The sequence below is a fragment of the Diceros bicornis genome, chromosome 15 (genome assembly GCF_020826845.1).
Source record: "Diceros bicornis minor isolate mBicDic1 chromosome 15, mDicBic1.mat.cur, whole genome shotgun sequence".
Classification (NCBI taxonomy): domain Eukaryota; kingdom Metazoa; phylum Chordata; class Mammalia; order Perissodactyla; family Rhinocerotidae; genus Diceros; species Diceros bicornis.
In genome coordinates, this window is record NC_080754.1 from 55,605,835 (window position 1) to 55,628,520 (window position 22,686).

At 35.8% G+C, this 22,686-nt stretch overlaps 1 pseudogene; it reads right to left on the reverse strand.

The window, feature by feature from the left end:
- Window positions 1-551: 551 nt before the first annotated feature.
- The window catches only part of LOC131414615 (phosphomannomutase 2-like), a 51,062-nt pseudogene continuing 28,927 nt past the window's right edge, over window positions 552-22,686 (reverse strand).

Genomic DNA, 22,686 nt, shown 5'->3' on the forward strand with positions numbered 1-22,686 from the left:
TTAAACTTCTGTCCTGTCATTGGATCTTTGTGAGCGTCCTGTCCTTTCTTTCTCTTCACCAAATCCCCCTTTTTGGTATTGATGCAGGGGATCCAAACATTAATGCCTGTTAACATTTTTCACATGACCCATGAAGAGGGAGGGTTCAGGCACATTTGTTCTTTATTGTTCTAGAAAGAAGAGGAAGTTTTTTTAAAAAAAATGCATACTGTGATTGCGCATATAAGGGGCATTTTAGACTTGGGGGTGGGGGATAAAATCTTCTGTTGGAGTTATTCCTTTGAGCCATTCTTGACAAGTCTTTTCATCCCTTTTCTGGCTCCTCTGGCATTGGAAGTGGAGGGCATTGTATGTCTGGGGGTGAAGGGTGATTTCCCTGCTGAGTGAAGATATGTTATCCAGACCATATGTGATGATTGAACAGTACAAAGAGCCTGGCCTGGGCTGGGGGCGGGTGGGAATGTTAGGGTAGATCTCAGGTTTGGCCAACCAAAGACCCTTTCAGGCTTGTGAGCTGGGATTCCCTCCCCTTCCGATGGGAAAAGGGACCTTTAGGATAAGACCTCTTCACAGATCTTGTGTGTGTTCTCTGGCTTCGTCACAATGTAGCCCATGGTTCTTGGATGTGTGAAGATCTCATGGTCATTCCCACCTGCCATGGTCTTGTCTTCAAAGAAAAAATGGTCTTATAACTGTCATTTTCCACATGTCCAGCCAACACCTCTTGTCCCATCCTTCTGGAAAGACATAAAAGCCGATCAGGCCTCATTATGGAAAAAGCAAGGCCTTTACCTGCAAAATCTTTCCACAGATCCACTACAAATTCTTGTCTTACATTTTCTTTTTTTCGAGTTCATAGAACTCAGTGTGTTCTTCTTGGCTGCAGCTTCTTGCAATAGAGGACACATTTAACACCCCATTTTGAAATTCAATGAAAGTACCCCTCTTCTTTGGGAGTTTAATTTTCGCAATGTAGCTCAGACAGTGGTTGATTAACTCTTGGATTAGGGCCTCACCCTGGTGACCTTGAATAGTCTGTTTACACAAGAGTTTCTTATCTTTATGTGCTTCCAAACCATTTCTGGGAAACGCATAAGCATTTTTAAACCACAGCTTCCCAGTTGCTCCTTCACTTTCTCTAAGTCCAACTCACCTACCACTCTGACTCTGATCTTCTGCCTCAATTTTTGTAGAAAGCCCTCCATTTCTTTGGTAATTTTCTGCCTCAGGACCATGAGGTCCAGTCCACAGGGAAGAGGCAGAGTGCTTGGGAGCCCTCAAATCCCCAGTTTCAGTCCCTTCCCCTCACCTTCTTTTAAAATAATTGACTGTTTTCAGTATTCCATTTTATCTCCTATATGGAATCTTATTATTAACTCTTTCAACTAGTTTTATTGTGGTTATTTTAAGGATTATAATATGCTTCCTTAACTTTTCATCTACCTTGAATTAATATACCACTTCACATATAATGCAAGAATTATTTTCAGTCTCATTTTCTTCAGCCTGATTCACTTCCTGTAGAGGCTCTCGCAGTGCTGCTCAGTTGGTGATTCATTCTCTTGAGTTTTGTTTCTCTGAAAGTTTCTTTATTTTGCCTTCTTTTTTGAAGAATACTTTCACTGTATATAAAATTCTAGGTAAATGTGTGTGTTTTTTTAAGTACTTTTAAGATGTCACTTCATTGTCTTCTGCCCTCCACTAATTCTGCCCTACCTTCTGATAAATTAGCTGTCATGTTTATTGTTTCTCCATTGTATGCTTTGCTCTCTCTTTTTTTACTGGTTGCTTTCAAGATGTTCTCTTTATATCTTATTTTTAGAAGTTTGACTATGTTGTGACCTGATGTGGTTTTCTTTGTGTTTATCCAGCTTGAGATTTCCTTTCTTCTTGGCTGTGCAGGTTGATGTTTTAAACAGCTATTGAAATGTTTAGGCAGTGTTAATATGTTTTTTCCTACTTTCTCTCCTCCTTCTGGGACATCAATTACATGTATTTTTGGACTCCTTGTTATGATCCCCTAGTCATGTGGCTCTGCTTATTTCTTTCAGTTTTTTCTATCTGTGCTTCAGATTAGATTAGTTTCTGTTTACTGGTCTTCAAGTACAATGATGCTTTCCTCTGTAGTGTCCTATCTGCTATTAATTCGATCCAATAATTTTATTTCAAATACTGTACCTTTTTAGTTCTAAGATTTCTTTTTGGTACTTTTTAAAGACATTTCATATCTCTCCTGAAATTCCCTATCTCTTCACCATTCTATTCATCTTTTGCTGTAAGCTATTTAACATATTTATAATACTTATTTTGAAGTCCTTGTCTATTAATTGCAACAAATGTGTCATCTGAGTATCTTTTTCTTTTCACTTGTTTACTCCTTTGATTATGGAGCACATTTTTTTGCTTCTTCACATATCAAATTTTAATTATACATGAAACATTATAGATGATATATTATAGGGAATCTTGATTGTGTTATCCTCATCAGAAGAGCGTTGAATTTTCTACCTGGCAGTTAAATTATTGGTAGATCTCTCTCCTGTGAAGGTTTTTGTTTTACACTTCGTTAGGGTGAGTTTATATTTATTCTATCATTCATACAATGTAGCTCTATATTTTGAGAAAGACTCTTACTCCTAAAACATTTTCCCATCTGTGTTTCACTGGCATTCCTGAAGTGTTTGCCAAATATTTTCTATATGAGCTGTTTAGGAACCTAAAAAATTTTGACATATCTTTATCATTTTTTAGCATTTTTACTGTCTAATGTAACAAGAATTTCCAGGCTCATCTTTCCCTTTCCCTGTCCCATATCTGAAATCAGTCATTGCTCTGAGGAGTTCTGGGTCATTTTGGTGGTTAATGGTATTTTAAAGCAAAGACCTGGGTACTAGGTATCCTCATGTCTATGATACATCATTTTTTATGGACCCTTTCAGTGAAAGAGAGAGAAGAACTTTTTTAAAATGACTTCAAGGGTATTTCCACTTCTGCACATAAAGCACTGCTATGAGAATGACCCTGCTGCTATAAACAACTAGAAAAACAAATATATATATGTACACACACACACACACACGTGCACACACATATAACAACAGGTTTCAGACATCAGACAACAGCCAGAACAGGACTGTGATCCTTGAGAGAAAGGAAACAAATCAGCCAGCCCTATGATTGACATAGTTGACTGTCTGAAGGCAGTTTCCTGGCTCTGGTGCAGGGAAAGAGAAACCAAACAAAGCCAAGAAGTCTCAATGAGTGCAGAGCCAAAAGTCCAAGTTAAAGGAGGTAGAGCGGCTCAGACGTGTTGGGAAGAATACCAGAGAGGCATCAACAGCACAGAGAGAGAGCTTCAGAGAACTACAGAGAGGTCTCTTTGAATATTTACCTTATTACTGGTCTGTACATGCATGGGGTGACGTTCCATGAGGTGGTTGGGTAATACCAATCTAAACAAATCCTAGAGCTCAAAAACAGCCAAAAGCAGAAACCCATTTAAATTCATGGGGCGTCAGGAATAGTCCACAAATGGGTATCACTTTAGATGTTGGGCCAAATTAGCTGTAGACTAAAGACTTCTCTGCACCCACCCTCACAATGCTTAATAGCAGCCCCAAAAAGATCAAATCGACTGTAACTTACCTACATGCCAGAGAAAAGTCCAAACCTCTTTGAAGAAATAAAACAAAATCCATCACCCAACAATGTAAAATTCATAATGTCCAGGATCCAATACAAAATTACTAGGGATGCAAAGAAGTAGGAAAAAAATATGGCCTATAACCAACAGAAAAAATGAATTGATTGAAAGAGATGCAGAAATGAAATGACGTGCTTAAAGACATGGTGATATAATGAAGCACAAAGAGAATAGGCCTGAAGGGGGAAGAAAACAATATTTGAAGACATAATGGCCAAGGCATATCCTAATTTGATGAAAACTATGAACCCACAGATAAAAGAAGCTCAACAAATCCAATGAGAATAAATATAAAGAAAAGCACACCAATGCACATCATAGTCATATTTTGAAAAACGTTGAAAAATAAAATATCTTAATTTTTTTTAATTCGATATTAATAAAGATTTAAGGGTTTTTAGAAAACCCTTAAATGTAGATTGATTGTGTTGAATCTTTAATAGGTCCGTGTGCTTGCCAGAACATAACAAAAGGGTCCAGGGTATAAAAAGGGAATTACAAGCTCAAAGGATAGAAAATGCAGTGCTATCATAAAGAGATGGTAACAGGGACAACTAATAAGGACTTATTGACCAATAATTGTACTGCTTCAGGCAATGGCTGTTTTGCTTACTCTATTATTTATATTAATGAGCTTTCTAATGCCTTCGTCTTCTCTTTGTGGGTTTAGACTTGTGAGTACCTAGACCTCAGAAAACTGTGTGTATCTATGTACATCTATGATTTAATGACATACTATTTTTAGCATCTCCTGGAGATGCTGCAAAATTAATAATGCCATATATATGATATATAGTGCCTTGTCACTTTGAATTTGCTGCTTGAGCAACTTTGCTTTAAAAAAGTATATAAATTACACAGCAGCATTTAATGAGTTGAGACATTTGCATTGATATTAACCCTTTAAAATGACTTATGCAGAAAGAGGGTCATTCTAAATATGTTTTAAATCTTCCTTAGAATACAATGATTTTTTAAAAAATCCAAATACATGTACCTTTAACTATCTCTCCATTTACCCATCCATTGATCCATTTACCTTTTTGAGAAAGCTGTATCTGATTATGAAATCTAATTACTGTGGAATTATGGAAAGTATTCTGAATAAAGAAAACATATCATTAATATTTCACTTAGCAGTCTAATAATAATCATAAGTCACATTTACATTATGTTTAATACTTTACCAAGTGCACTTATACATATTATCTCATTAGAATTTCACAACCCTGTGAGAGAAGAGAGCTAGTATGACCCACATTTTAAATACGAGAAATATAGGATGCAGAGAAAACAAGAGATTTGCTCCATGTCACATGGCTAACCCTGGACTTGAAGTCAGATATTTTGGTTGCTGTTCCAGTGCATTTTCTGTGATAACACAAAACCTCTCTAGAAACAGAGACAAATTTATATACTGCCCATACGTTGGTTATGCTTTCACTAAAAGTAAATATGGTGTCATTATTATAATTCCCTAAATTAAACATGAAGTTAAATTTAATTAATTAAATTTATTATTTTGTAATGTGATTAAATCACTTAACACTGAAATGTTGTCTCAGCAACTCAAACCACAATAGTAATGAACATTGATTTAGATAGTATATTAGATTTCTACTGCTGCTTAACAGGTTATGACAAATATAGCAGCTTACAACCACGTCCATTTATTATCTCACAGCTTTGGTAGGTCAAAAATCTGGCATAGCATAGGTGGATCCTCTGCTCAGTGTCTTACAAGGCTGAAATCAAAGTGTCAGTAGGGTTGCAATTCAATCTGAGACTCAAGGCCCTTTTCCAAGATCACTAGTTATTGGAAGAATTCACTTCCTTCTCAAGCTTTCTGCGTGGTTCTCTCCATCTTCAAGACAACAATGGCATGTGGAGTCATTCTCGTGCTTCAAATTGCTGATTTACCCTTTTCCCGCATCTCTCTGACTTACTCTTCTGCTTTTATGGGCCCATGTGATTGCTTTGTGCCTGCCTGGATAATCCAAGATAATCTTTCTATCTTAAAGTCAACTGATTAGTAACATTAATTACGTCTGCAGTCTTTTTTTCCATGTAATTTAACATCTTCATTGGTATGACACCAGGGGCAAAGGTCATAGGAACAAAATTCTGCCTACTATGGATAGACAAATAAGTTATGAAATATTTTGAGACAAGAAAGAGGTATCAAATTAATTTTTGTCTGGGAATAAAGTTCTATCTACTCAAAATTAAGCTTTAAATGTTAAAAAGATAATTGAGATTAATATTCATTCAAGAAGTATTTATTTTCAGATGTTGAAAATATCTCTTTTTGGCATTTCAAATTGCACATTAGAATATTCAAGTCTCTGAGAAGTCCTGTAGTAAAGAAAGATCTTTTTGCTTAACTCTGTATGGAGTATTTCCCAAATCTCACTGTCTCTTTTTCTTTTTTCTTCCTCTCTTTCTTTATTCCTTCCTCCCTCCTCTGACTCCTTCTTTTTCTATCTCTCTCTTTTTCTTTTCCTCCTTTCTTCTTCCCTCCTTCCTCTCCTTCTTTCCTTCATTTTCTCCTTTCTTCCTCATTTCCTTTTCTTCCTCCTTCCTCCTTTCTTTCTTCTTTCCCTTCTTCCCTTCCCTTCCTCCGTCTCTCTTTTTTTCCCCTCCTCCTCCCATTTTCCAGAAAACCCCTAAGATTTTGCTGGCTTTGAGTAAGGAACACTAAGACCTTCTCTGAGTGTCTGAATAATCCAACAAAGGGATTCATCTAGTGAAATCCCTACAGTTCTCCAGCATATTAAAATGAAAAAAAAAAAATAGCCTAGAGAATAATGTCCAGTCTTACTCTTTGTCAACACTTCTGAAAAATAGCTTTCTCTTCTGTGGACCAGCATGAATCTTATTGGAATTTCTAGAGTAACATTTCTCAAACCCCCGGAAAAATAGATTAACAACAACAGAAAAGAACATTCCTGATGCTATGAGGAGAAGAAATTATAGGGGGCAAGGGGAAGCAAGACACCAGTTAGGATGCAATGGTGTTATTACAGGTCAGAGATGGAGGCCTCTGAACAGGGGTGGGTCTCTCACATAGACAGACCCGGCTGCTTGACTCACTAGCAAGATGAAGCGAGCAAAGTCAGCTTGCTAAACTCTAATTTCCTTACTTGTAAAAAAATGGATAATACCTTCCAGCCTGGAGATTTGTTTGGCGGATTAAATGAGATAAAACAGAGTGCCCAGCACATACTAAGTGACATTCTATGAAATCAAAGGGCAGGGTGCTGGCAAAAAAAAAAACAAGTTTTTATTTGTTGCGTAATAACAGACTTTCAAGAAATATCTATTTAGCACTTGCTATAGACCAGTACTACTAGAATCAAGACATAACTATATCTTAACATTGTTTTGTCCCTGATAGGTAGCACGGTATTTGACAAAAAATATGCTAGATATATATTTCATAAATAATCATAGGATAAAAAATTATCATCTCTGACACCAAACAACTCACAGTATATAAAGAGTAAGTGGCAGGCAAATTCCAGTGAAAGAGAAAAAACAGTATCTCTGTAGCTTGTGACCATAATGAATAAGGAGTAAAAGCACAGAAGATAAACCTGGAGAATCAGATCATTAAAGAAGGATTTGGAAAACTAACTCAAAAAACTAATTGATAAAACAATCTAAGGGCTTTTTATAGTCTTTTGCTCCTTAACGTAAAGTGAAAAAATGTGTTGCCTCTTCTAAGCCATATGCAGTCAGGGGACTGGAAGGATAAGAAGGGATCATTAATGTGTCTGCCCTGCTAAAGATGTTATCGGTTTTGATAAATACATGAGGCGCTTTGGGTAAGTAGTTTGTATTATCTGTGAAATTATATAGTGTAGTCATCACCTGTTCTATATGTATGTAACTTAAATCTCATGATCCGTTATCAGATTTGTTACTATGAGCAGGTACCCATTTTCTCTGTGCCCCATGATTAGATACCAAGATAATTCTGTATGATTGCAAAATTGGTGAAATTATCATAATTGAACATATTTTGTAATTGAACATATCTGATCACTTCTTTTCACTGTTAGAATCTCTCAATGCCATCCTACTGCACTTAAGTTGATGATAACCTTCTATCAAGCCCAGGAGACTTCGCATTTTCAACTCTCTGCCTATTTCTCCAATCTTTTCTCTGAGATCGGTTATCCACCTTTACTGTCTTTGCTACATTAATACTGTTATTTTTTTAAGTACACTATAATACACGCTTCCTTTCACCTCAGAGCCCTTTAACATTCTGTTCTTCCACACAAAGTCCAGCTCAATTAAATCATAATAATTGTGTAAATTGCAAACCAATGTTTTTCTTTTTTTAAGAAATCATGGTTAGTATAGATGTGGGGTTTTTTCCCATAAAAAAATATTTAAAAATTTTTCTTTTCTTTTTCTCTATTATGGAACATTTTAAATAGTATCGAGATGTTCTTACCTTAAAAGTTTGGTAAAATTCCCGTTCTTCGCTTCAAGGGATTTTGGGAAGAGCAGCGGCACTATTCTTGCATTAGTCACCAACAGTGACTTCCCTTCTGTCTTCTATGTTCCTGCCTTCCGGAAGTCCTAGTAGATCGATATTGGATATTGGACGTCCTGGGTCAAGGCTTTAATTTTTCTGACTTCTTACTTTCCATCTCTTTTGTTGTTGTTGTTCTACTTTCCAGAAACTTTGCTCAAAGTATTTTCCAAGGCTTATGTTGAATTTTATATTTCTGCCACAATATTTTAACTTCTAAGGTCTCTTTCTTGTTTTCTAAATGTCCTTTTATCATGATATAATAATCCTTATTTCTGTATGCAATATATTTGCTCTTTTTGAGAATATAAAGTATAATTTTTGAGATTTTTTGGGCTCTCTCTGTTTCTTAAGTTCTGAGCTAATAAAACTCATGTTTTCTTGAGAAGAGTTTCCCTGGGTATATTAGTCAGAGCTCTCCAGAGACACAGAACCAATCGGATATGTATGCATTATATATTACAAGGAATTGGCTCACATGATTATGAAGGCTGAGAAATCCCAAGATTTGCAGTTAGCAAGCCAGCAGCCTCAAGGCTCAAGAAGAGTCGATATTTTGGTTGGAGTCCGAAGGCAGGAAAAGACTCATGTCCCAGCTCAAGGTGGTCAGGAAGAGGAGTTCTTTCTTACTTTCAGGAGAGTGAGCCCTTTTGTTCTATTTGGATCTCCAGCTGATTGGATGAAGACCATTATTAGGGATGGCCATCTGCTTTACCTAATCTATTGATTCAAATGTTAATCTCATCTGAAAATATCTTCACAGACACACCCAGAATAATACTGACCAAATATCTGGGTACCCAGTGGCCCAGTCAAGTTGACACCTAAAATTATCCAGGACGCCTGGGTAGCTGCTACCTCCACACCCTGGGCCCCAGGATGAACACACCTGTTCTAAAGTAGAGCTGTCCCAGCTAAGCCCAACCAGACCCACAGCTTGCAGCATAGCCACCAGCCAAGCACAGTTTATATCAGCAAACTCGGAGAATCCACAGAGGCATGAGAATAAGCAATTTTTGCATTAAGCCATTGAGTTTGGGAATGGTTGGATGTACAGCAATAATTAACCTATACATCTAACACTTCTCTGTTAGATAACTGGATGGCCAAACATATGTATGAGAAGACCAAGCACAAAGTCATACTAATGTCTTTAATTTAAAGATCATTACTGATGTCTATACGCACTTCTTTATTTTGAGCCATTACTGCATGTGCTGTATTGGAGACTACAAATGTATGCTTTTAGGTGGAAAGCTAGTGTAAGCATAAATGTCAGTGTATATCCCACAGGTCATTGAAAGTACTGTCTTAAAATGATAACCAAAATAAGTTATTGAAGCAATACTAAAGCAATTTTATTTTTCATTTTGAATGTGGCATGTCTCTGTAAGCATTTATTCTCTGTACTTGGTTTTCTAATATAGTTTCCCCTTTAATTTATGTTAAGCTAACCAATTTTCTGTTCCCATACTTGTCATCACTTAATGCCTTTCCGATGAGTGTATTATGACAACCACTTTCTAGTCTTCTGGAATCTGATCTGTCACAAGTGCACTTCTAAAAATATCATTTGCAACTTCCCTAATTTCTGCTGTGCTTACTATGGAATCTACAGATGCGTGTGCCATATGTGTTTCCAACACAGAGCATTTTATTCCCCTGAAGAACATTTGTTGATACCTGAATGCTACTAGAAGATCTTTCATAAAATGAAATAAATTTTCTCTTGTCTAAATTACACCTACCCTGCACTACAGATAGCTCAAATTTTTCTTGAAATAAAGACAAATTTAGTAACTATTAAATCAAATGTTGAAACCAGATAGACACCTAGATTTGAATGGTGTGCCCACTACTTAGTTGCCATGTGATACTGGACAAATGCTTTGTGCCTCCAGCCATTTGTTTCCTCAGCTTAATGCCTAGGTTACAGGCATCTTATGATGATTAAATCAGATAATACGTGTAGCAGATAATTTAGAAGTGGTAAGTTGCTCAACAGAGGTATTTCTTCTTTCTATTTTTCTTTACAGAGGGCCCTCTTCGTGTATGGAGAGGCTGCTTAATGTCAGCTTAATTGTGATCTTGCTTTAGAAAGAAGCTTTTAATATTGAAAATGTCAAGTGGCATCTAACTTGTAATAATTATAATAACAATAAGAAGGAGAAGAAACTAGCAGAGTTATGAGACCATAATGTATACTTATGGAAATATATTAAATAAATGCTTCTAACAGGTAGATAATCGTTTTGTTATTCATAGCCATTAGAACTCTAGTCCAATTGAGAAACTGCTATTAAGTTGTTATCAAGAACAGTATTATTATATTCTTATCCCTCAGAGAAAGATTTACAAAGAAAATATGTATTAAAATTGGTTGGATTATTTTTTTCTGCTAAGTGCTAGGGGTAAAAATGTTTTTGAACTCAGGGTATATTATAGTTTAAATATAGAGAAGAAAGAAATTCATGTATTACATATAATAAAAATAACACTTATGGAGAATTCACCATGTTCTAAGTATTGCTATACATTTTACATATTAATTAATTTAAAACTCACAACCAGCCTGTGAGATAGCTACTGTTATTATGCCCGTTTTATAGGTAGGAAACATAAGTGCCAAGAATTTATGTCGCTTTTCTAAAGTCACACAGCTGGAAAAAGATAGAGCCAGTGTCAAATAATAGGCGCAACTCATCTACATCCATGGCCAACACTTAAACCTTGACATTAATACCCACCACTAGGGAAACTTAAATCTAGTATTCCAATTTCAGACCAAAATTTCCTAATTTGGGGGTTCTCTCAAAAATTCATCTTCCTTTTACACTTCCAAATTCATGCTGTTGGACCAGAAAGTAGAAAAAGCCCTCTACCTCTATGTTTCTTGCTATATAAATCCAGGATTCCCACATACCATTGTGTGTGAAAAGCTCCCCATCATCCTTCAACTCATGCCCAGTAAAACCCACTTGGTAGTGGAAATACGGACACTTCACATCCTCTATTCTAAGCCATTACCCATCTCCTGTTGCCTCTTACTTGAGTACCACTACCTTCTCATCCCAGGAATCAGAAGTGCTTCATAATGCAGAGAAAATCAATTTTTATCTCTACACATACAAAAAAGTAACTCCTTATCCTCTCCCAGCAAACCCAATCCTCTCTAAGTGGTACTTAACTCTGAGCGGTATTAGCATATAATAACTTTCTCAAGATAGAATACTAGAAATCATTGTTTACACTTCATATTCTCTCATCTTCCATATCCATCAGCAATTCTTGTGATCTTACCTCTTACAAATCTCTAGAACCTATCCTCTTTTCTTTACCTCCACCTTCTCCTCCCTAGGACAGTCTACTATAATCTCCTATAAGGGCGGTTATAATGCAGTTCTACTAACTGTTGCTCTGTATCCACTTTTGCCCATCTCTACTAAGGCAATCAGTTCACAAAGCAAGTCTAATCAGGTCACGATCCTTACTCAAAATGCTTCAAATGTTTAACAAAAAAGTTTAATAAAACCTGATCTTACGTTATTATTAGTTTCTATGTTCTACCACACTGGTCTTCTTTCAATTGCTTAAATTGAAATTTAATTAAATCTTCACCACTGGGCCTTTTACATGTTCCTTCCTCTGTCTTAAATGTATTTTCCCCTTCTCTCTGTGTTTATTTCCTACTATTCTTTCATATTACAGTTTAATTTCCTCAGGGAAACCTTCCCTGGTTCCCAATAATAGGTCATTTCCCTACTCTCTTGGCACTGTTTAATTTATCTTCATGGATCTTGCTCTGTTGCAATTGCAATGTTACATTTTTGTGACCATTTTATTAATATCTGCCTCATCTACTGAAGAGCTGTAGGCTTCGCAAGAACAGAAACAGTGTCATATATTGAGCCTTAAAAATAGAAAGTCTTTAATAAATATTTGTGGATTAATGGATTGATTGATATCAGTGGTATAGGGGTCATTTATTCAACCCATTTTGGACTCCCAAACTTTAGGATGCTAAGATAGTAAATTTGTGTTGTTTTAAGCCAACAAGTTTGTGGTAATTTGTTAAAGCAGCAATAGGAAACTAATACATTGGTGTAGTATTTATAACTGTAGAACTTATTTATAGCACAGAATTGTAATTTTCTGTTTGTTATGCCTCCCACCAGATCATACCTCTCAGAAAGAGAGGGACTCTTCTTGGATAGCCTGGATAACCTGCACAATGCTTGACATATAAGTTGATTGAGTGAAAGAATAAATGCTCTTCCAACAACCTAGTAATAGGGAACATCCTCTTGTACATAATGGCAAAATTTTTATTACTCTTGCATTTTGTGTAATTTTTGTGACTACTACAGAGGTTGCTGATCTCTTTTTGAAAAGACAATAAAACTTGCTTCTCTTGATATTCATTTTTCTCCTTCAGGGTAATAAATATTTACTTCAAACTTAGCCTTGAACATTGTTTTACATTCTAACAACAATATAAATTAATTATTAAGAAGACTAGGAAAACATTATTGTTCATTTTTTCTTCAACAATAGCTTTTGGGGCCATAGTTTTGCTACTTTTCCTTATTTTTAGAAACGCTTTTTTTCTGAAAAGATCAATATTTGTAGTGGTCAGTTTATTAAAAAAATCTGGCAGGTAGGGAATAATTAATAAACTATATTCATACTTAAAGCGATGTGCTATAAGTTAAAACAGACATGTTCTGATGTGGAGTTGAGTGCATTTCTTTACTGTGGGACCACTGACTGGAACTGCATGATTTGTAATAACCACATCCATATGCAGTTGTATTTGGGGTATTTGAAGTAGAGTAAGAATCTATTGAAAAGCAATCTGAGTAAAAAATCCTTAAAGTAAATACTTTTAAAACTTTTCACCATATCTTTTAGCATTGTCCATCTATACCTAAATTGACAGCAATGTATTCAAAGTCTCACCTAATCCTTTCCAAAACATTTAAAGCAGGTTTTATATAAGTGATTTTTATTTTGTTCTGCTTCATCTGTTTATGCATTATTTCATTAATTATAAAATTATAATGAAAATTTAACTGACGTAGCAATTTTAAGAATAAATGCAGCATGTGATAAGCATACAACCCACCTGACAGGTGGAGAGGAGCACAGACTCCACCAGAAAACATCGTCCCACCCCCAGCCTGCTTTGAGGCTGAGTCATGATGATCCACAGAAGGGAAATCAATCCAATTAGTTAATTGGAGGTTGCTTAAGAGAGCTACAACTGCATATGCTTTTCTTAATTCTACTCTCTTTTCTATCTGGAAATTTCTAATTCCTCTTTTAAAATTCAATTTACATATTACCTTCTCCAAGACACCTCCAACATCACCAAACAGTTAAATATTCCTCTGTTCTCTCACCATGCCTGTGACTAAACTTTGTCATAGTCAATGTATTATTTGCCTCCTTCAGCAAAGTTTCTGTGCTCTCCAAAGTACAGGGATGGTATTCTGTTCATCATTGTGCCCCACTGACCACCTCAGGCCTGCTTCTGCACTAATAGATGATTAATGACTATTTTGTAGTGAGTGAATGACATTCCAGATATAAATGTATGCTAGACGAAGACTGGGGTCATGCCTCAGGAAAAAAGTGTTGACATGAAGTAAACATAAAGGAAAAGCATTGTAATGGATATTTGACTGAAAGTTGTATGCTAAGAAAAGACTTAAAGGAAACAAAAGTTTTGAAGGAAAGAAGGATTGAATGCTAAACTTTCATTTATACCCACATGGTTGCGTACTAAGTAGAATCAGCACCAGGAAAGTCATCACAAAACTGCCCAGAGACACGAGAGGCAGGAGCAAAACAGAATGAAGCCATGGGGGTCAGAGGTTGGATTATTCCTGCATTTAGCAAGTATTTATTGCGAGTTTACTCTTCTAGGTCTTGATGAGGCTGTGAGTTATTTAGACGTAAGGAGGCCTTGATTGCAATGTATATAATTTTTAAGAAATTAATATTTAAGGAAAAGAAATGGCGATATTGCTTGAGTCTTTAATTATAGAGGTTGATCAAACACGCAAGAAAAAGTTCAATCAAATACATAAGATAAAACCAAAAACTGCTCAAATTAACCTCTTCCAATAAAATATAAACTAATAGATAATATCAAGTATGATATTTAAACTATCTAAGAAACAGTAAAATACGGACACTGACCAAACAGAATAGACAGAGACGAGTTGGTCCAACTGGAGCACATCCGCTCTTGAGCAGACGTGGGTACAACGGTCCTCCCAATAGACACCAATTTATTTTCACTCCTTCAGAAATGTTTGGAATAATTTCAGTCTATTCTTTGAAGAATTAAATTCTTAGCACTCAATGTCTTCTTTATTTAGCCCATTATTCTATTCTTCCTCTAAGCCAGGTGTTTAGTCATCTACTTAGATTTTGAATTTTCAGCAGTTTTTAATAATGCTGACTTTTCAGAGTTTTTCACTGTAATTTGAATTACAATTTTCACCAATATTTCTTTTAAGCATTATAATATGCTTAGTGATATTAAGAAATATAATTGTTCTTTGGCTGAAAATTCATGGTCCAATAAATATGAAGACAGTTTTATTCACCCTGTCAAAAATAGCTTTTGAACTGGAGCTACAAATACATTATAGATTTTTTCAAAATATATTTATATATAAGGAAATGACAAAAAATATGTCTGTATGTGTAGTCTCTCCTTTTTATCTACAAAATCATCCATTGACATCCTTCCAACATGACATACTTTATGTCTAATTTTTCTATTGTAGACATGGGCTGAATAGATTTCTCTATTTCTTTTCTTCAATTCCCTCAAATGAATAAATAAAGGCTTCTGAACTGACTTATGCTGAAATGTAAACTCTTATTAAAATATATGCTTTGAGTAAAACAATAAGTAATTGAGTAAAATGACGAAAACGTGAAGACAACTAAATAAAAAATTTTTAAATTGCTGCTACTAACCAACTCTTCACAATGTTCTACATAGACTCACTAAACCTTCATTCATTCCATCATTCAAAAGGTATTTATTGAGAACTTACCATCAGCCAGGTATTCTGGCCAATTGGTTGTGAGCCGAAGTGGTGTGTGTCACTTTCAGCTGAATATTTAAGAGCCAATGTATGTCTTTTCTCCTCTCTAAGAGAGAAATTAACCGTCGTTATACTAAGCCATTGAGACTTTAGAGTTTAATGTGTTACCACAGTATAAAGTGGCCTATCTGCCTACTGCGCTAATTCACCTTAATTTTATATTTACCTAACAAACAATATAGTTTTGCTCTGCACATAACCGTAATTATTGAGAAAGAATGTATAATCAGGCCAACATGAAAATTCTTGTATATGTGACAGGTACATGTCCCTTTGTCAATTAAAACATTGGTAGTAGGATTTTACTCATCAGCCTTCTTTCTTTGGTTAATTTTAGTCTGTCAAAAAGAAAACTATTTCTCCTACATATAAAATAAAGTTTTAGAGCCCAAAATACTGAATTCCTGGCACAGAACTATAGTAATTCCTCCATAAATGGTACCCTAACCTTACACATGCAAATGCCCAACTCCATCCTGTAAAATCCTTTGATATACTTTCATTCTGTCATTGCTGCATGTATTTTTAATTTAAATACTTTTTCCCATATACATTTAGAAAAACATTTATGAAAATCATAGAAGCATGTGTACAGAGATAAAAATAAATAGCATTTCCTTTTTACCCAAGTAGCACTAAAAATAATTCAACATGCTTAGGAGTTTAGACTCTTGCCCTCAAAATGCTATAAAAGTATCAACTTCAGAAATAATTCAAGTGTATAATAACACAGTTCATCTTTATGTTTAACCTTTTTTCTTGGTAAAATTTAAGTACATTTTTATATGCTCTGTTTTTGGTTTAAATAGAGTTTTCAATAACTCATTCCTCAGGATTCTCTTTTATAAGCCAACCACCTTTTTTAGCCTTTTCATAATCTTATTTTCCAGGTGATTTAGTATTATCATCACTCACGGCTGCACTCTCTGGATTCTTTTTTTTTCCAGATTTTTTTTTCTTTAAAACTTATACCATAAAATTCTCAGAATAGTCTAAACTTGATACAAATAAAAAGAAATCTCTATGTTTATTGATATAGTTGCCAGCCAATGGCCCAATATGATTTTTCCAAGTAGAAATAAGGCCTAAGAGATAGCATCATTTCACAAATAACACGCCTTGATTTTAAAAAGTAGTGCCAATAATGTGGTGTCGCAGTCACAGTAGGAAAACGCATTGGAAGATATTTCTGTTTTCCCTCTGATGTCAGAGTGAATCCAAAATACATTGAAATCTGGTCAGTGATTTTGCCCAATGATTAAATTTGACATATGTTTATGGAGACAGCAAGTAAATGCAAGACACACAATTTTAAGTACATTTTTTATTCTACATAGTTTAAATATTATTTTTCAGTATAATCTTAAACTTTTTTATTTTAAAGAGGTTAGTTTACTTAATTCATATTTTTTTAAATAATTACTAAGTCTGAATTCTTTGCTCTGGTTTATATTTTTTATGTCACGTATTTTTTGTCTTACTTTTCTGTGAAAATTTATAGCATGGATATTATGTTTTGAATTTGAAATACATTATTAAAGTTATATATTTTTCTTTATCAGAATCAAATTTTTGTTAATAACTAGGCTCCAAGTTAAAGCACTGCGTAACCAATGTTCTTAGTCCTGGATTAGTAAACCAAACAGATCTGAAATTAGATGACAGGCCTACATATTCACCTGTTGGTAAACTTTTTAGGAGGCAATATTCATATTATTGTGTCCCTTATATTCTAAGATTCCATTCCTAGCCTCCAAAATAGTGTTTCCCAAAGTTTTCTTGCAAAACATTAGTTCTTAAACATGTTTCATCAGAAATAGGCTCCAAGGTCCATTAGTTTGGGAAACAGTGCAAGCAGAATATCCCTTAAGAGATTTAAAATGTCTACTAATATAACCAAGACTCTGAGGAATACTGAAGTAAAGAAACCTATTTAATTTTTGTTTCACAACCAATTTGACCATGTTGTTGTTAATGTGTATGTATGTGTGTATACATCTGTATGCACAAAATCTATTAATATTCCATGGAACTTGTACAAATTGTGCCCTAAAAACAGCTATTTGCAAAATGTTTCTCTAGGCCACGATTCTCAAGCTTAGCACTACTGACATTTTGGGATGGACAGGCCTTTGTTGGGGCCGAGACTGCTGTCCTGTGTGTGGTAGCAAGTATAGCAGCATCCTAAGCTCTACCAACCAGATGATAGCAGCAATAAGAAAAATCTCCAAACATTGCCGCAAAATTTCCCCCATTTGAAAACTGTTGATACAGACAAGGCAGTTTTTCCAGTCAGGTTTGAACTTACTAAAGGGAGTCTGGAACATTACAGTGATTATTTGGGCAGAAGAGCTGAGAAAAAGAGTAAGAAGATAGAGGATGTTAAATACAGTGTTGCCAGCCCAGTTCTGAGGCTGCTGGTTCAGAGGAATGAAGTGTGTGATTCTCTGTCTGCTCCTACTGTTAGTGCAGTTTGCTGATCTGAAACAATTTCACTTTATACTTAAAGCATGAAAAATCTTTCTCGATCTCTTAAGCTTTATGTTTTTACAGCCTCCTACATTGCAAGCATTTAAGGACCTGTTCGACATGTTCTTAACTCACTTCTACAATCTACCTGGATAATCTTAACTACTCTCATGGCTTCAAATAACACCACTGTTTGATACATCTAAATTAGTGTGTCACCAATCCTGACCTTTATCCAGAAATTTCCATCTGAATTGAAAATTTCAAATTCAATATCTTACTCCCCAAATCCTGTTCTTCATCTTTAATATGTTGAAGCATCATCATCCTCCTGGTCACCTGTGAGGAATCTATCTTGATTCTTTCTTCTTTTTCAATATCTTCTTCTCCATAAAGGAGTCAAATAGTCATATCTAGTGTTTTTGTCCATGCCTCTTAATCTTTCACCCTCATTTCATCCTGCCTTCTTTCAGGTCTTTATCAATTTCAGTAGTCCCTCATCTGGTTAGCCAGCCAGCAATCTCTTTTTGAATTCTTTGTTCACATGGCCCTCAAAGCTACTCTTCTAAAAAGTATCCGTCCATTCATTTTTCATTCATTCACATGTACAACAATATCTATTGAACATTCGCTATGGGTGCACCGTGACAGACATTGGAGACGAAGTGACGCAGAGGTCAGACATAACTCCTTCTCCTATGAAGTCTACATAGTAATGAGGGAGACAGGCAAACAGCATGTAAGCTTAATAAAATAGATATAAATGAAGATAAAAGAAAGAAACAAGGTGCTGAGATAGAGTGTAACTAGAGTGAGGAGAAGCACACACTGCATAATCTTGTCTGGGAAGACCCCTCAAGGAGGAATATTTAAGTTGAAGCCTGAAGGATGAACAGAAGCTAGACCTATCAGTCAGGATTTGATTGAAGAAACAGAAACACTAGGAGTGATATATAAGGGATTTCTTATAGGGATTTGAACTCACACAATGTGGGAGCTGATTAAGCCTATGTCAGCCTTCCCTCTTTGCCTCTGGTGCTGGAGGCTGAAGTCAGCAGGGCAGGAAGTTGGGGAGGGCAGATGGGTTTGAAGTGGGGAGAGTGAGGACAAACTGGGACTTGCAGCAGTTTCTTACCACCTCCAAGCTACCAACCTCAATGGTTCAAGCTACTTTCAGGAAAATCTGGAATTCTTGTCATGTGGCTAAACATGCACCTAGTACAGGAGTTGAGGAAGCCAAAGAAGGATCTGGTAGTTGCTCAAGGAGCTGTAGGCCCCACTGCTGCTCTTTGATAATAAAGTGAGCCAGTCAAGAAGAAAAAAGCAGTGTGGAAATACAACAGCACCTGCACAGTTCCCTTCCACCAACTGTTCGTTGAGAAAAGAATATATATTTGTTGCTCCTCTTCTGCCTTTCAAATCTCATGCCAACTATCTCTTGCGTTTGCTGCTAATTTGGAACTGAGAAGAGAATTCTGAGAAATGTGATTCCTGCTTAGCTAAGTTGACATAATAAAATTCCACTGCGCTAGTCAAGTAACGAGTGGGGAAAAGTGCATTCTAGGCATTGAGACTCATGTGTGAAATCCCCAAGCATTAAAGTGGTTAGGATGTTTGATGAACTGGGAATTAAAGTGGTTGAACAACAGTAGAGGAGCAGAAGAGCATGAAATGATATTAAAGAGATAAACAGAGTTGAGACTGTGCAATGTCACATAGGCTGTGTGGGCAGTAAATGGTCACCATTTTCTTAAAAGTCTTCTGTTTCCCCCAACAGTAAACCCAAGTATCTTGACTTGGCCTCCTAGCTGCTAAAATGGGGTTACATTTAACTCAAGTGGGAGTGGAGTGCTCTGATGGCACATTGTAATCACCTGGAGAAATAATAAAAATCCTATTCTTTGCCTGACTGTGAGAGATTATATCTTTAATTGCTCTGAGCTGTATTCCTGGTATCTACTGAACTGGAATAGCATAGAGCTGGGCCCACACCAGGATACTACTGGATATCTGAGAGTTTTCATTAGCAATTAGCCACTCCTTTCGTGGAACCCTGGAAGATGAAAAGTTAAGATGAAATAGTTTATTGGAGATAAAATATTGAGAGTTTTTGTATGATGAGACACTGGAATTTTGCTAGCACCTGCTTTTATTCTTGATAGAGAAAGGATCTAGATGACCACTTCTATTTGAGACGACTAACTGTGAGGATAGACTTGCAAGGTCACTTTCCTTTATCCCTAGGTTTTGAATGACGTGGCTCTTCCCCCTGCCTTCCTCTTACATCCTCCACTTCCTTCTAAGGAAGATGAAATAAGACTGAATACAATTTGTGAAGAGAATTATGAATCGTATTTTATCCTCTGCTAGAATCCTCAGATATGCCTGATATTTAAATTGAAAAACTCCTTGGTAGCAGATTATTCCTTTATTCTGTTCACATATTAAGACATAGCAAAGGGGTGATGTATACGAGAAGAAAAATGATATGGTAATTTTCAGTTTTCAACTTCAAGTTTTAAGTTTTGGTGGAAGCTAGTTGCCTCCACCATTTTCTCCACCTTTCTACTACCCAACTCCAAATGATTCAGTGTAACATTACTAAGCCCACCTTAGGTTTGGTTAACTCTGTGAATTTCATAGGAGACACATAGTAGATAGGAGGTAGATGTTCGGTGTGTAGATTTGTGGAATATGTCCATATGGCTATATAGAAATAAGCAATGTCATAAGAGTAAGGTCTCCAGAGTCAAATTGCTTCTTCCATCACCATACTGTGTGACTTTGGCCAAATCACTTCACTTCTTGGTGCCTCATATTCCTTATCTGTAAAATAGTGATAATAATACCCCACAGACTTATTGTGAATTATGAAGATTAAATGAGTTACTGTATGAAGCACTTATGAAAGCATTGGACACTACATAAATTTGCTTTTAGTGTGTATATGTATGTGTGTGTATACACACATATGTATGGTTGTATTATGTGTTTGTGCAGTATATGCTTGTATTTATAATCTGTTATATATTTATAATCTTTCATGTAAAAATTCTTGGAAGAAATACATAATTACAAATTTTTTAAATTACCAGATAACATCACACTGTATTACTCCTGAAGATTTGCACAACTGAGATATGTTGGCCTGCTCAGGGGAAGGAAGATAAGCTGTAGGTATCAAGCTCATTTATTCATTGTATCGCTGAGAGATTTTGAGGTCTAGTATGGAATAGAAGGGAAAGTAAGATTCTCAGAATTGTCATGTAGCAGGATAGCTTTTCAATTATTATGCTATTTGGAAAAGGTTATGGTCTTGAAAAGGTAATTTTTATTCAGCATTATTACAGGCTATACAATTGATTCCATTTATTTCAGTAGAGGGAATCAGAATCATAGATGATGGATCTCTTTTCAAAGAAAAACACTTTCAGCTTTAGAAGTAATTTATGAGGCTATGTTCATGTCATGAACAGAATAAAGAATGACAAGAGATAGCAGCTCTGGCCTATTATTTACCAGTGGTCCTCCTGTCTTTTCCTTGGTGTCTATTACTCTATGAAGTGGTGTTTATTGGTCCTTATTTTTCTCTTTCATGTGAGAAGAACAATTGCTGTGCTTCTCATCACAAGGTCATGTTGGCCTTCCTCCTCCCTACTGCTTTCCCTGCTGCTATAAATGACGCACACTCTACAGAATCCCAGTCAGGAGCAAAGAGCAAGATAACTGCTCCAACTAGGAATTATCTTTATTGTTGTTGTTTTATCTTTATTGTTGTAATATTGATATTGTATTTATTGATATTGATATTGTATTTATATACAATGTCAGAAGATACTGTATAGTCAGCAAAGAGAATAGTTACCTCTGATGTCCCCAGGTGTTCCAACAGGATAATAGACACATGGAATCAGAATTGTAGAGCAAAGGCAAACTTGAGAATTTGTCTGATCAAGACTCCCCATTATACGGAAGAGGAAATAGTGGTCCAGAGAGGTAACAGGAACACAGCTGAGTTTAAGTCCCTTTCTTCCTAAAAAACCAACTACTATGGTCAAAAATTAAAATCACCATAAACACAATAAGAAAAGACTGCCAACTTACCTAAAAATATCAAGCAATTATAACAGCAAATGGAGAATTATGGCAGGGAATATGAAAAATGGTGGGAATGAAGAAAAAAGCTGGGGACAAAGAGGCACTACAGGCATCTTATTCTAAAGAGAGCCAGGAGCAAATGTGGCCAGATACCCCAGTCTTAGTAAGGGTCTCAAATCCAAAATATTTGGATGCTACTAGACAAAAATATTACTAGTACATTTATTTATCTTCCCCAAATGGTCAAAGATCTAGAAACTGTACCATGTGGACATAGTTGAAGAAGAGTGGATCCTTGGTCTATAAAAGAGGACTTTCATGAACACAGTAGTGGTATTTAAATTTTTTGAAGTTCTGTCTAATGAAAAGGGTATTAAACAGTCCTTGCAACTATAGTGAAAACTAGGAGAAATAAGTGGGCCTAGAAGAGAGATGCTTCCTAGATATAAATATAAAAGAGGCAGAAAGTAAGCAACCCAGTCACTGAGAGTGTTCAAAGAGAGGGAGGAAGACCAGTATTGGGGCCCAAATGCCAGGACGCCTTCCAGACAATGAATAATGGAAAGTTCATCCAAATAACACTGAAGACCTTTCCCACAAAGATTCTATGATTCGTGGCACAAAGTGAAGGACATGCGTAGCTCACCTGGCAGTGGACAGTCGAAATGGACAGTGGAACATAAAACAACTGGGTTAAGGGATCAAGTGGACTGTTCCTTCCCTTCTACTGAAATCATACCGTT